We start from the raw sequence: 13,432 nt of genomic DNA on the forward strand, positions 1-13,432 counted from the left end.
ATCTGTTTGCCAAAGCTGGTCAAGTCTGGCACTTTGTCTATGTCTTTCTCTTTATTTGTTTCTTCTACTCCTTCTTTATCTGTCTTGTCCTACACATAGCAGCTCATGTTGATTCTCTATAAGGCTAAGAGATGATAATCAAAAGATTGGAGAATCAATGCCCGCAAGCAACCCGTTAGCAATGAACTTAACCTCAGGTTGCTCCAAGGAAACTTTAGTAAGTTCATGGCGCAGTTCAATGCCAACATTGCATTAAAGTTGTGGATATAAATTCAACAGGCTCTGGTCATGTGGCAGTGAAGATTCTAACATTCGAAGGCATCCTTCAAAGAGAGCGGATTAAAAGTCCCTTTCAAGGCAAGTCAGTCCACTCGGCGGCCATCTTTGTATCCTATCTACTTATATGGGGAAAGATGGAAATCTCCAAAAAAGTTGGACTAGATTACAATCAAAGAACATATTTCAAATCAACAGTTAAATCTGACAAAAATGGGATCATAAATTGTGTTTCTTTAGATCAGATCATGCAAAAAACACTTTTTTTCAGGCTGGTCCAGCTAGTGTGCATGTGGGTTTTTGAGTTGACTGACAGGCGATGTCTTTATCTGAAAGGTAATTGGCTCATTTACCTTTGAGGCGGGACTTCCTTTTCTACATTCGCCATATTGGGCATTCCAATTTCTCCCATTCATTTTAATACCTCTGGCGCGACCACCCCTTTCCAGGTTGATTTCCACAAAACTAAAATGTTAAAAACAAATGGATGAGTTGGCCCAGATAGTGCCAAAGAGTGGCCAGCATACATGGGAACTCCTTTAATGCCGTTTAAAAAGCCCAGATTGCAGAGCTGTAATCTAGACAAAGTGTGACTTCTGTGAAGAATCTCAAATATACGATTTTTTTTATACAAGTTTTGATTTGTTGAACATTTTTGGGTCACTACCTAATTCATTTTCTGACATTTATTTTATGAATAAAAAAGAAAACTGATAGTATATATTCGATAAACCATCTCTGCTGAGACAGTGAGAGATGCACACTCACTAGCTCAGTTTGAGGCTGAGATTTGCTTCGCTAGCATGGCATCAACTTTACATGGTGAGGCTTCAGAGGATGGAGGGTGCAGTTGGGGGTCTGCTGGACATTGAAGCTCAAGACAAGCTCTCTGTCCCAGGGTCTAAGGGCCCGCTGAGGCGTACTGCCGCCACCTGCTCCGCTGAATGAAAATATGGATTAATCAGCTGGGGCCCCCTGTGGCAGAACCTGAGTAAATAAGCCCTATTTCTCTTTTCTCTTCTCTGTCCATTCATCATGTGGACAGCAGCGCAGAACTGCACGGGAGCCCAGGGCAAGAAGCCTGATGCAAAGCCCAGAGGGCCACTGAGAGTATACACTTGCACACAAACTTGAACCCACTAACTTAGCTCCAGGTTTGGACAGATTTTTTCTAACCTGATCCATGGGTAATTGATACATGATGTGTCAAAGGATTTTTTTAATCAACATCAAGTTTAGGTTAAAAAATATATGAATATAGTCTCTCAATTAAGATGATGTTATAAAACTTTATGCACAATAATTACAAAAGTATTGGCAAAAAATGCTGTTTAAAATATTTTAAATGGAGTCTAGCATGTCAACTACCCAATATCCTTAAACGCTCACCCACTTTAAATACAAATAGAGCCATTTACTCCATATTGTAATTTCACGAACAATTACATGATAAAGTAAATCTGCATATTTGATATCAACGTCAAGACTTAACTCAAACATGTCCGTTCGCTGAGCCAGATCTATCCATCTGCTCTTTCTCTGTCACCACATATACAAACCAGATCCCACACGCACCCTTTCATGTGGCCCAGACTTAACGAGCAGACTAATAAAGTGAATGAAACACTTCCCCAAACAAACCTGGCTCTCAGAGTTCACCACCAATTACTGCTATCTTATGTCAGTGAGTGGCCATTAAGCTGCAGAGATTTTATCGACATGGTAAACACACATGGTCAGCGTAGAGCCAAAACACACGCATACTGTGACTGAGGTCTCTCACTCTGATTTGGTGCTTATGTGTAGTGAGGTTGTTCCTGAATACTTACGGCGATAGTATCCAGAGTGTTGTCACACACCTTCCGGATATCCACGTTTTTGTCATGCATCAGGTCGATGAGGTAGGCTGGGGCCTCTTTTAAATTCAGTTAAGGATTCTGAAATCCATTAACCATTAAAGTCTTGTAATATCTGACTTTCAGACGGTGTAAGATTATTACCACCATCATGTGTGGAAACTAAAAAGTAGCAACAGATGAACTGGCAAGACTATAAATTATTCTGTTAATTTGGAGCTGTCATTTTAACATTAATTTTGTACAATTGATTATAAAAAATTATGCATCAAAACATTTGAACATTCTCCCTGACCCATGCACTACTATAGGCAACATGATCACCAAACCACACTTACAGAGAGCAGACAGCACAGAATGAGAAGTTAATTGCATTGTATACATTTTATAAGTTTTTTTCTGTGTAATATAAAGAAACATTTACCAAAATAAATCAGATCTGACAAAGCATAATATGCATAATATTGTTCTATCATATGTAAAAAAATAAAATAAAAAAAAAGATCTTGTATTTAGTTATAATTGTGGTTCTCATAAAATTTTGGCCTGTCATGTGTTATAGTTAGAACAATAAATAGTTTTTGTACCTCTTCATGCATTTTTAAAGCATAATTCCTAAGCAAAACAATGATCTGAAGGTGGCAAAATATTAGTACAGTTTTTTGTTAAAATCTGTATCTGCTGAAAATGTTCATACTGGTGCATCCTTATTTTTAACTCATCATGGCATCTTAAAATGCGGCACTCGTGATGCCACTCACTGAAGAAAAAAAAGAACACCCATTTGAACAAAGTCTACCTCAGACAGATCGACAAACTCAATTAAAAAATGAATCGCTGTTGACCAGTGATAATCTTATGTTCAGTGATATAGAAATAAAAGAAACTATTTGTCATGTCAATGATTTACTCATCTTCCACAAAAATATAATGTCTTTTATCTTCATTTGGAGGCTTTTCACAGCAAATATTGATGCTATATTGCAATTATTTTGATTAATTAATCTGCATCTGATGTAATTAATTTGATTAAATGTTTTATTCAATTGACAGCCCTACTTATAAATGTAACAATTTTCTTATATTCATCCCCAGCATATTGCAGTTACCAAAGTTGGAGCCTTTATCTAGTGGCCATGGTCTCGAAACCTCTCAAGCACTTTTGTAATAGGATTAAATTCCTAGCCGGAAAGTCAGCGCTACTAGATGTTCAGGGGTTAGTCTTGACTCCAGCTATCTATCTCTACACTCCCTCTCTGTCTAGATGTTAAAAAAAAGACCATTTAATCGTAAATATAGTTGTAGTAGTGAAGACTGAAGCACTCTAAAATCTCAATACACCAGTGAACACAGGCCAAACAACTGTCAAAGAACATTTTCAAAACATCTGCACAAAACAACATGCCTATAGATGGAAAAACAATTTATTGTAATAAGGATATGAGTGTCCTTAATGATGACATCTCTGGTGGCCTGGTGGAAGACCATCTGGTAGAAGACGTAGATGACCTGACACACAAATTCATCATCTTCCTGTTGGGCTGGTAACAGAGCAAAAGCAAGCACATGAAGAATATTATTTTGACCTCGACTGACTATCAACACAACTGAAAAAAGCATCTTGCCTCAGATGAAGGATTGGCCTGATAATACTTGTTCCTCATGGGCATATCAGTACATAAAGGCACAATCGTTTCCTTATCAGGAGAATGGCTGCATGTCGACATTAAACTGAAATGTGATATGGCAAATCAACAAACACACACAGTCCTTCAAGCACACAGTGCAGCTGTGCAGGCATTTCCTATCCGTTGGTGCCTGCTCATGTGAGCTGACGTTCTCCAGTGGACCATGTTTATGTATGAAGGCTCTCGTGAGAAGCCGCCATTTGGGGAAAGTATCAACTTTTCCTCTGAAACGATAGAGAAAGCTCCAACGGAGAAGTGTGCTTTTGTAGCTGCCCCCTCCTAAGTTTAATAAAAGCCTTTATTTAAATTTTGATTTGGCGCAGTCTAATCTCTTCCCCCGGGATCGAAATTCCTCCAGAACAATGATAGCAAAGGGGCTAGCTGCTCCGTGGGACTAGAAGTTGAATACTGGTACAGCAAAGAGCTGTACAAGCTTTGTACAAGCTACAAATAACACCACAGAGAACATGTCAACGCCTTGCGATGAGAAAGAGCCAATGGACAAGAATACGAATATTCGTGCTGAAAAATATGTATAAATAAATGATACCCAAGCATCTGTTGATAAGGTGTTGTGACATAATGCGTTTATTGAGGGAAGCAAGCTTCAGCTTTGTTATTTTATTGTCATGATCAAATTAACAAAATATTACATGGTAAGTGCAAAAGACAAAAACAAACAGCCAATTTAGGGAGTATCTTTTTCATTTTGAGAGGAAGCTGTGTATGTTTGGACAGTCTATGTTAGCTCTCCACCACCTTGGCTCCTTTTACTTCATACATTCATCCCTTCCAGTGCAAAGGAAGAGCCCAGCCATCAGGCATTTATTGAAATGAGGGCTCACATTGAGCAGGACCAGCAAATCTGATGCATACCATGAGAGCAGGGCTTTCCTGTTCCTGAAAACGCTGTCACTTTCCAGCATGTAATCCACAGAGCGAGAACCAGCCCTCCCTGTCCTATGTTGCCATGGGCTGTTTATTTATTCTGATTTAATATTAGTTTAGTCTAAATAAACTCTTCAAAACTAATTTCATCAGATCACACTATGAAGGACAAAGCATGCCAAGTAGAAATGTGGTACTTGAGTTGCTACAGACACGAAAAAGTTGAGGGATGCTGCGATTTGAGCAAATAATAGTAAAAACATCAATGATATTTTCCTCTGGAATTCACTGTTCTGGTTAGAACTAATGCATAAGAGAGAGAATTTGTGAACTGGGTTTAGGAGACTAAACTGAAACGCACCAATTGCATGTTTGTTTATTAAATATTTTGGTAAACGTGATAATGTTTCAGCTTCATTAACACATTTTACCATGGTTAAATCCATTCCGCAGAATTCTGCAGCTTTTCTCGAAAATTCAGAACAGAAAATATGAAAAGTCTGTGACTTTTGTTGGTAATGCAGGCAAAAGTAAGTGGGTATTGATAGAGTCTATTGGTAGTGAGTTTACCATTTAGCAGCTCAATGAGAGCAGGGATGATGCCAGACTTGGCCAGCATTATGGCACAGGAGTCGTCCATAGACACAGTACCAATCATGATCACTACCTCCAGGATCAGGTCATCCTCCACTGAGCCTGAAACACAGAAGTCAAATGTTCAAATGAGCTTTAGTAAATAAATATATTAAAAAAAAAACACGAAACTTGGGGTTTTTGAAATGGTATACTACCATTCTAATCTTAGCGTGCATTAGGTATACTGTGCACTGTATGTACGTTTTTTGTATACATGGAATATCCAGATTACCTACTACATACACCGATCAGCCACAAAATTAAAACTACCTGCCTAATATTGTGTAGGTCCCCCTCGTGCCACCAAAACAGCGCCAACCTGCATCTCAGAATAGCATTCTGAGATGCTATTCTTCTCACCACAATTGTACAGAGCGGTTATCTGAGTTACCATAGACTTTGTCAGTTTGAACCAGTCTGGACATTCACTGTTGACTTCTCTCATCAACATGGTGTTTCCATCCACAGAACTGCTGCTCACTGGATGTTTTTTGTTTTTGCCACAATTCTGAGTAAATTCTAGAGACTGTTGTGTGTGTAAATCCCAGGAGATCAGCAGTTACAGAAATACTCAAACCAGCCTGTCTGGCACCAACAATCATCCATGCGATTATCTAATCAGCCAATCATGTGGCAGCAGTGCAGTGCATAAAATCATGCAAATACGGGTCAGGAGCTTCAGTTAATGTTCACATCAACCATCAGAATGGGGACAAAATTAGATCTTAGTGATTTCGACCATTGGTGCCAGACGGGCAGGTTTGAGTATTTCTGTAACTGCTGATCTCCTGGGATTTTCACACACAACAGTCTCTAGAGTTTACTTAGAATGGTGCCAAAAACAAAAAAAATATCCAGTGAGTGGCAGTTCTGTGGACGGAAATACCCTGTTGATGAGAGAGGTCAACAGAGAATGGCCAGACAAAGTCTACGGTAACTCAGATAACCACAATGGTGGTGAGAAGAATAGCATTCTGAGATGCGGGTTGGAGCTTTTTTGGTGGCACGAGGGGGATTTACACAATATTAGGCAGGTCGTTTTAATGCTGTGGCTGATCAGTATGTCAAAATGTTCACTATAGAAACTAAGCACACTGCACTGTGTAGAACACTATATCCCAAAATGCAATGCTTCTCGACTTGATCTGTCATTCAAGTGTAAAATGATCAGAGGCAATCAATCTTCATTTGATTGGACAGACAAAAGTTAGTACATTTTTACACAAAATTAGAAACTATTGTATAAAACAAAATTATCATATTAATTTCTGAGATTATAAACAGACACTTTTCGCTAATGCAAACATGCAAAATTGCAAGGCAATCTGACAACAATGTAACTTTATTAAATGTCTGCCACTGCATACTGGCTTACAGACATACTAACTGGTTTAAATGCATAATATTTTTATAATAATATTTAACAAAATAGTATACATTGTTCAGTAGATCCAGTATATTATGTACTGTAGTATAGTGTACATTCGCTGTCTCTTTCAAATATATCCTGAGACTACAAAAGGCTTGAAAGCAAACACCAGTTACCAGGTTTGAGGTGGTCTTTGAGGTAGGGCACCAGGTTGTACTCTTTCAGCAGGAGCTCCGAGTCCAGGTCAGGGATGGTGAGGTTTGCCATTGTACCCAAGCACTCAATAACAAACTCCTCATCTCTCTCCTGCTTGATCTGAGCTGCCAGGTCACCCACAAAGTCCTAAAGGGAAAATCACACCAAACATCTTCAGGCATTTCTATCAAGTAGTCATTTCAAACAGTGGTTCTCAGCTGGTTTTACCATGAATCCAACAATTAAGCCCAATATACAATATGCAAAAATGATTAACATGACATAGGCTAAGGAAAACTAACAATTTTGTAAATGCATTTACAACAGTAAAAGTGTTTAGTTTTTGTTTTTTTTAACCTAATTAAACACTGAGCCAAATACTTTATTAATATTAGCCATATTACCAAGTCACAGATGACTTTGCACAAAATAAACAGAGTTTGACTGGACGCAAAAAATACATTAAAAAAAAAAAATAATAATAATTATATGGTAAGTTACATTTGATTATTGCATTTAGCATTGTTTTTCTCTATTGCCCATGATCCTTTAAGAACAGACCTGCAACCCCTTTTTGGCTAGCAACCCAGCAGCTGAGAACCCCTGATGTAGGAGATACTTTTACTTACAGTAGGCTTATTACAGTGACAATCTCCCTGGAGCATCCTGGGTTAAGAGTCTTGCTAACGGGCACAATGGTGATGGCTCATGAATCATCCCTATAACGTTTATGATACAAGCTCAAATCTTCAACAACTAGGCCAGATTACCACAAATTTAACATTAAATGAGGCCTAAAGCTCATCACCAAAATCTTAACTTTTTCACCATAACTGCAAGTCATAATCAAGCTATACAACACATAGGCTTTAATGTTTCAATAAATTGGAATGGCAAAAATATTGTGCATTTACAATGAAAAGCTGTTTCAAGTGGCCTTCATGCTGTGAGATGTTCCTAATCATCTTCGTCAGCAACGGATCCTTCAGTTTGAGCACACTCTTCATCAGCATCTTTAATCCATTACCTGCACAGCAAACACACAAATCCAACCATTTACAAACAATCATGCTCAGTAAGAAACTGATCATAAGCTTTAACTTATTTTATCTAGTATTTATTATACACTGTGTGCACAATTATTAGGCAAGTGAATATTCTGATCTTATCATTATTTCCATGCAAATTTTCCAACTCCAAACCATATAAACTTGAATGCTTATTGGATTCAATTATTTTCAGGTGATATATATTTGTGTAATGAGGGAGGGTGTGGCGAAAGTGACTAACACCTTTTATCAAGGTGTGCATAATTATTAGGCAGCTTCATTACCTTCATTACTTCATTACCAAAAAAGAGATTTAACTGACACTGAAAATTCAAAAATTGTAAAATGCCTTTCAGACGGATGCAACTTGAATGCTCTTGAAATAGCTAAACTATTGAGGCGTGACCACCGGACAACCAAACGTTTTGTTGCGAATAGTCAACTGGGGTGCAAAAAATGCATGGAGAAGAAAAGGCACAAAGTAACTGCAAAAGACTTGAGAAGAATTCAATGTGAAGCTACCAGGAACCCATTATCCTCCAGTGCCACCATATTCAAGAACTGCAACCTACCTGGATTGTCCAGAAGTACAAGGTGTCAAGTGCTCAGAGACATGGCCATGGTCAAGAAGGCTGAAACACGACCACCACTGAATAAGATCAAGTTGAAGCATCAAGATTGGGCAAAGAAACACCTGAAGACAGATTTTTTAAAACAAGGTTTTATGGACAGATGAAATGAGAGTGACTCTTGATGAACCAGATGGATGGGCCTGTGGCTGGATCACTAATGGACACAGGGCACCACTTCGAGTAAGGCACCAGTAAAGTGGAGGAGGGGTACTGGTGTGGGCTGCTATCATTAAGGATGAGGTAGGTGGACCTTTTCGAGTTGAAGATGGACTGAAACTCAAGTCTCAAACCTACTGCCAGTTTCTGGAAAGTACTTTCTTCAAGCAGTGGTACAGGAAGAAGTCCTCATCATTCAAGAAGACCATGATCTTTATGTAGGACAATGCTCCATCACATGCATCCAAGTACTCCACTGCCTGGCTAGCCAGCAAGGGCCTCAAAGATACCCAAATAATGACTTGGCCCACTTCCTCACCTGACTTAAATCCTATTGAGAACTTCTGGGCCCTTCTCAAATGTGAGATTTACAATGAGGGAAGACAATACTCCTATTTGAACAGCATTTAGGAGGCTGTGGTTGCTGCTTCAGCAAAAGTTGTTTGTGAACAGATCAAGAAACTGACAGACTCCATGGATAGAAGGCTCATGGCAGTTATTGAAAAGAAGGTGGCTATATAGGTCACTGAATATTTTTGAAAGGCCAAAAATATTATTGAATTGTCATTTTTTATTACTTTTTTGTTGTACTTACTCTAAAAATTGAGAATAAACAATTGAGTTGGGAGAATTTCTTTTTTTAATTTAGTTGCCTAATAATTGTGCACACTTATATATTCCCCTGAGAAAGGCAAAACTCACTTTTCCTTTGTTAAACATTCAGGTTTGAGGTTCAATAACATTTTGGATTGACTGAGAGCATTGTGTTTGTTCAACAATAAAATGAATCCTGAGGAATACAATCTGCCTAATAATTGTGTACGCAATGTAGAAGATTACCAGACTTCACTGGTGTGTGACAGTTTGTTTTATTACATGTAAACACAGAAGTTTGTGACAGTGTGGCTCAGCACATGTGGTTTGCATTTCACTCCAGGAGAAATGTGACACAGGCTCTTACCCTCGCAGATGATCTGAGCATTCCTCTTGTTGGCAGCCAGGTTGATGCAGAAGGAGATGAGCTCAGTGTCGATTCTCTCCTCGCTGTGTTCGAACAGCATTTACATAAGCTGCACACACACAATATAGGAAATGAACACCCAGGGTGTCAACACAAACACACACATATCATACAGTACAACAGTGGTTCTCTAGTGTGTCCCGACCCAAAAATGGGCTGCAGGTCTGTTATAATAGGGTTGTGGACATCAGAGAAAAAAAACAATGCTAAATGCAAATAATAAAATGCAGCTAACTATATAATGATGTATAGTTAGGATAGCAAAATAAATGGGATTCTTACACGGCGCTCTGAAATACTTGACTCTAACTGGTCAATGGTGCCATTTAAAATATAGAAAAAAAATGCTTCCCATATATTTTGGTGTTGTTGTCAAAGACTGTGTCCAAATTAAACTCCAAGGTATTTTTGCAGCAATTTAATCTTTCACTTGGTAAAATGGCTAATACTCATACAATATTTGGCTGAGTATTTGTTAAGCACACTTCTGTTGTTTATTATACAATTACAAAATTGAAAATGTTCCTTTAATGTTTTAACATATGGTTAAAAGGTTATAAATGTTTAGCCATATTCAAATAATTTTGAATATTGTCTGGCCTATGCAGTTCATGGTTATAATAATACATTTCAATGTGTGATTTTAAGGACACTATTGTTACTTTTGTATGCTACACAATTTTGGTGCTGTGTTGGGTTGCATCCTGATGTCCAATATACAATCTGGGTCCTGAAGACCATCAGTGCACAATAGGCTGATTGAAATTTCAAAAGCAAGGGGGATTTTGCATGTGGAGTATCATGCAATAATCAGAGGAAAAACAAAGGAAATAAATAAATGATGAAACAGACTGTTACTGACAGGGAGAAGTATTAGCACTGTCATTGTTGGCAAAGGGATAGTTATTTGTGTTTTTATTCAAGAGCCAGAGAGAGTTGAGACAATATCCTAAAGTCCACTTCAATCAGGTCAATGCTGCGGTTGATAATGGCCCAATGAGAGGCACTTGGAAGGGCTATCTTAAAAAGATATCTGGCCAGCTGCAAATGGATTCAGCACGTGTGGGTGAAGAGAGAGATGAGAAGACATGAAAAGAGGGTCACGAGAGGAGCTCCATGGGCTGCACTGGGCATGGCCACGGTGTGGGCTGATTGGATGTTAAACAGGAAGGCATGAACAGAGCAAGGCAAGCCTGTGAATAGGGAAGCAGTTTGCAATCAGGCCTCTCCCATATTGAGTATCACATAACCTGGTCCCAGGCCTCCAAATCACGCAGTCTAGACTCACTGGCACCTGCTTGCTCCGTTCTATTTACCAGCAATGGGAGGCCCTGCCTCATACCCCTGTGTCCTCCCCTCCCTCCCTCCCTCCCTAGCACTCCATGATTTCATAGCTCCATAACCCCTCCAAGCATTTCCTCACTTACACACACATTCTCCTCTCACAGCTTGGAGTAATTATGGCGAGACCCCTTTGTGGCAGAGAATGGGTCCAATGCCTAGCCTCTTTTTGCCAGTTCAGAACCCAGAGCAGAGAGGCTGTTTGATCTAAATCCTCCCCATACTGAAGACAGGACCAGGCTACCTGCTAGCGCAGACATGAGGGATACCAGATTCAGAGACAGAATAAATTAAAATAAAAAGAAAGGAAGACACAAAAATCAAATGAACAAACGAACAAACAAATGAAAGAAAGAACAAAGGAAAGACAGAAAGAACAAAAGAAAGACAATTAACAAATGAAAGCAAGAATGATCAAAATAAACAAATGAAAAGCAAGAATGAACAAAAATAAATGAAAGAAGTGAAAGAAAAACAAAGGAACAAACAAAAGAAAGACAAACAGTTAATAAATGAACGAAAACCAGAACTACCACAAAGAACAAATGAACAAAAGGAAGAATGAAATAAAGATAGATAGAAAGAGGAACGAAAACAAACAAACAAAAAATAGATGAACAAATAAAAGAACAACTAACAAAAAACAAACAAACAAATAAAACAATGGAACAATGAACAAAATGAACAAACCAAAGAAAAAAGAAAGACAGAAAGAAGTGAATGAAAACAAAGAAAAAACAAAGGAACAAACAAAAGAAAGACAAACAATTAACAGAAGCAAGAATGACCTAAACAAACAAATGACAACAAATAACAAAACAAAAAATTAAGAAAGGAGGAACAAAAACAATTGAAAACAAATGAACCAATGCAAGAAAGAAAGAAAGAAAGAAAAAGAAACTGCAGCACTGCATACCTCCCTTAGGAGTCACACAGCTATTCTGACATCAAACCCTGACTGTCTCCAGGCAATTGACTGAACGTTTAGGATGGGGAATTTCACCTTTTTTTTTTTTTTTTTAACAAGCATCTGGTAGGCATTTTCACCCAATTATAGTAGACAAGCATTTTAAAGATGACAACGATTGGGCAGAAGTTGTTGCAGAGAAATTGTAACCTGGTAATTGTTGGTGACCCCACAAAGGCCCCCCTCTTATTAAATTAGCTCTGTTATGTCATTAAAGCCATGTGAGAGAAAGACAGCATTACAATTAGCCCATTTTTACAACACTGTTAAAAGGTGCATACATAACATGCATGATAAACACAACTGCAACAAAAAGACTAGCTATGTTCATAATAGCATACTACCATACTACTTCAATACCAGACTACTCTTTTCCTGCAGTATGCAAATTTTCTATTTGCACACAAAACCCAGAAGACCTCTGAATCACATAATGCAATGTCTTCAACTTGACCTTCCATTTCCAATGCGATGAATGAATTGGAAGTTATATCAGCCACAGGTTTCAGCATCTTCTTGTTTGGAACGCAAAAGCTAGTCATTTTCACACAAAACTGGATTAAAAATAGATTTCAGAGACAAGGTGAACAGAGACGCCACTTGTTGAATTATACATGCAACATAATGAGGTAATGTGACAACATTGTAGCATAGGCTACTATTGTTTGAAACATTTATCACTGCACAATATGTATTAATAATGTTTCAAATACAGAGCAGTGCACTAGTACTCAATTTTGACCACAGCTACTGTCTATATTCTATGCAAACTTCTTTCAATACTCGTTGCAGAACAAATTTTGTCCAGCCAGGCAAAAATTTTAGCACCTTGTGTGGGATACCAGCCAAACATACAGGGAATCACTGGTTTTTATATTTAAAATTGTTGCATTTCGGTAATCAAATGTGAATGAAGTTGCTGACCTGAGGGATGCAATCAGTGTACGCAAACATGGATTTTGATTTGTCATCCACGCTGATGTGGTAGAGGATGCGCATTGCTACAAGCTTGTTTGTGACATTACCTACAGAAAAGACAAGAACAATTTTTCAGAGACATTCACAATGTGTGTAAACCTTTAAAATGTTATCTAAATTGATCAGTCATGGTTAGTTAGATCATATATTTATACTGGCTCATGTTGAAAGCGAATCATCTATCACTAAGATTGCAGATAAGAGCATCTGGGGTATGTGATTACAATCCAAACTCGTTTCAATGGGAAGAGAGACTACAGATACATAAACACACGCACCACACACACTCACACTTTTCCCCAAATGAGTCACATAAACACTCTCATTAATAACACTTTGCTCCCTCCTCCTCGTCTTTCGTAATGTTGATACTCCCCCGT

At 38.3% G+C, this 13,432-nt stretch overlaps 1 pseudogene; it reads right to left on the minus strand.

The window, feature by feature from the left end:
- The window catches only part of LOC127441152 (kinesin-associated protein 3-like), a 63,835-nt pseudogene that overhangs the window by 18,674 nt on the left and 31,729 nt on the right, over positions 1–13,432 (minus strand).

The sequence above is a fragment of the Myxocyprinus asiaticus genome, chromosome 5, assembly GCF_019703515.2.
Source record: "Myxocyprinus asiaticus isolate MX2 ecotype Aquarium Trade chromosome 5, UBuf_Myxa_2, whole genome shotgun sequence".
Classification (NCBI taxonomy): domain Eukaryota; kingdom Metazoa; phylum Chordata; class Actinopteri; order Cypriniformes; family Catostomidae; genus Myxocyprinus; species Myxocyprinus asiaticus.